Source organism: Lygodium microphyllum, chromosome 9, assembly GCF_053477565.2.
Source record: "Lygodium microphyllum isolate KBCC chromosome 9, Lygodium_microphyllum_v1.1.10, whole genome shotgun sequence".
NCBI classification, from domain to species: domain Eukaryota; kingdom Viridiplantae; phylum Streptophyta; class Polypodiopsida; order Schizaeales; family Lygodiaceae; genus Lygodium; species Lygodium microphyllum.
In genome coordinates, this window is record NC_141143.1 from 113,830,871 (window position 1) to 113,834,054 (window position 3,184).

A 3,184-nucleotide genomic window follows, 5' to 3' on the forward strand; every position below is an offset into this window, starting at 1 on the left:
TCAATATCATTCCACGTCCAAAGATGTTACATGAAAAAATCAGGGAACCATATTTGTAAAAACAAATTCCCAAACAGCACATGTTCACATCCCTGTCAACGCAAATTGAGAAAACCACCCGGCGCCACGTTCTTTCCTGAATTTCGAATAACCACGTCTTCGACACCCATTCTTCACCTCTACTTTCGAATATTAAATCTTCCATTCGACAAATTCAATGCGCTATGATTATTCTAAAGCTTCTCGTGCTTCTCGCTCTCCCAATAATTATAACATTCAATCCAACTCTTTTAACTCATATGTTTGAGTATTTACATACGTGGTGAACGCTCTTTATAAAATAAATTTTAATATTATATTATTTTCATTGTAGGTTTGAAAAGCCCTGAATTTCGAGAGGGCTTCCCAAACCTACTCCCTTTTTCAAACCTCTCTGTTGAATCAAAACCCTCTCCTTTCCCCTCTTTCTCACATGTATTATCTTATTTTCTTTTCCCCCTCCTTATTTTCATTAGAAGCTCCCATTTCTCCTCTTTTTAAATTAAAACCCTCTCCTCTCTCTCTCACTTATCATCTTTCTTTTTCTTTTCCCCCTCTCCTTTTTAATTAAATTCCTCCCCCTTCCCCCTCCACCTCCCCCTCATGTACATGGCTTAGGTTCTCTCTCTCTCTCTCTCTCTCTCTCTCTCTCTCTCTCTTAAATTTACAATTTTTAATTTAATATTTTTTAATTAAATGTTTTAAATGTTTTTATTTATTTAATTTTTTTCGAACATAATTTTTCACACATTTTGTAAGGGAGATAAAAGAAGAGATAGAGAGAGAGAGAGAAGAAAGAAGGAGAAGACGAAGAGAGGAGGGGGGGAAAGAGAAAAGATAATAGTTTTACTTAAATTAAATATTTTTCTTCTCCCCCTTCCTCTCTCTCTTATATGTGTAAGGCCTAGGATTTCTCTCTCTCTCACAGTTAGATTAAACTTTTTAAATTATTTTTAATATTTTTATTTTTTAATTTAAAGTTTTTAAACATAGTTTTTCACACACTTTGAGAGAGAGATAGAAGAAGAAGAAGAATAAAAAGAAAGATAAGGATTTAAAAAATTAAAAAAAAAGATGAAGAGAGGAAAAAAGAAAAGACAATACTATTTTTAAATTAAATATTTTTAATATAGTTTTTGATTTAAAGAGAGAGATAAAGAGGAAATATATAATTTGAAAGAGAGAGAAAATAAGGGAAGAGAAAGGGAAAAAAAGAAAGAGAAAAATAAGGGAAGAGAAAGAGAAAAATAAAGAGAGAAAAAATATAGAGAGAAAAGAGAGTAAGAGAAAAAAAACTTGAAAGAGAAAGAGAGAAAAAGAAAAATAAGGAGAGAGAGAGAGAGAGAGAGAGAGAGAGAGAGAGAGAGAGACCGAGAGAAATATATAAAGAGCAAAAAAAAAGGAGAGGGAGGGAGAGAGAGGGGGAACAAAGAGAAAGAGAATTATATAGAGAGAAAATATAAAATTTGAGAGAGAGAGAGAGAGAGAGAGAGAGAGAGAGAGAGAGAGAGAGAGCAAGATGAAAAGAAAAAAGAAAAAGAGAGGAGAGAGAGAGGAGAAGAAAAGGGGGGAGAGAGACAAAGAGAAAAAAGGAGAGCACAGAGAGAGAATTATAGCGAGAGAAAATATAAAAGTTAAAAGAAAGAGAAAAGAAAAAAATTTAAAGAGAGGAGAAAAAAAGAAAAAAGAGGAGAGAAAGAGAGAGAGAGAGAGAGAGAGAGAGAGAGGAGAAGAAGAAGAAGAAGAAGGAAAAGAGGAAGAGAGTGGGACAAAAAGATAAAAGAGAAAACTATTTTTCATTTTAAATATTTTTTGAGAGAGAGAGAAAGGGAAAGAGAAGGAGAGAGGAGGAAGGGATAGAGAGAGTGAAAAAAGATAAAATGTAAAAGAGAGAGAAAGAGGGAGAGAATAAAAAAAGAAAATTAGGAGAAAGGGGAGTAGAAGAAAAGGGGGCACAAAGAAAGAGAGAGAGAGAGAGAGAGAGAGAGAGAGAGAGAGAATAAAAGGAGACAAAGAGAAAGAGAGAGAGAGAGAGAGGAGAAGAAGAGAGAGAATTGTATATAGGAAAGAGATAAAAATTACATATTTTAAGAGAGACTGGGAGGGGGGGGGGGGAGGGAGGAAGGCACTATAAGGAAACTAGGCTATAACGATGCTGATTAGCGACGATAAATAGTGGTGTCGTTATTTGCGTCACGCTAATAGCGACACAAATAGCGAAGTCCCATAGAGAAAAAAATGGGCCAAAACCCGAGCGTGTTTCATTTTGCGTATTCATGAAAGTTTGAGAGAGAGAGAGAGAGAGAGAGAGAGAGAGAGAGAGAGAGAGAGAGAGAGAGAGAGAGAGAGACCGTTTTGCATAGAGGGTGAGAGAGGGAGAGGAAGAAGGCTTCTCACTGCCGCCGCCGTTATCATTCGCGAAGAAGAGGAGGAGCCGCTGTCACGAAGAGGAGCCGCCAAACCCTCCATCGAATCTTTACTGTGAGTCCATTCTCTCTCTCTTTTACTTGTTTAGGGTTTGATTTGTGTATATTGAGAGATAGAGAGGAAATGAGAGAGAAAGAGAGGGAGAGGGAGCGGAAGGAAATGAGAGAGGGAGAGAGAGAGGGAGGGAGAGAAAGAGAGGGAGAGGGAGAGGGATGAAATGAGAGAGAGAGAGGGAGGGAGAGTGCATTTTCTCTTTCTTTTACTTTTTTTTATATAATTTGTGTATATTGAGAGAGGGAGAGGAAATGAGAGAGAAAGAGGGAGAAGGAGAGGGAGGAAATGGGAGAGGGGGGGGGGAAATGAGAGAGGGAGAGGGAGGGAGAGAGAAAGAGAGGGTGAGGGTGAGGGAGAGAGAGGAAATGAGAGAGGGAGAGAAAGAGAGAAAAGTAAATAGGACCTTACAATAAGCTCATCCTAGGCTCATAGGGGTTAGGCCGATCCTCAACAAACCTAAGGGATATATGGCTAGAGAGCCCTAGCATACTTGTGCCTCCTAGCATAATGTTCTTCCTACAAAGAGACATCTCATACATGAGGCTTGTCCTAGCCTCCACCACGCAAGTATACAACGAAGGCAATCAGCCTATCAGTATGAAAAACATTCATTTTTCATAACGTAAATCCAAAAATAACTTTGGATATTCCATAAAAATCAATC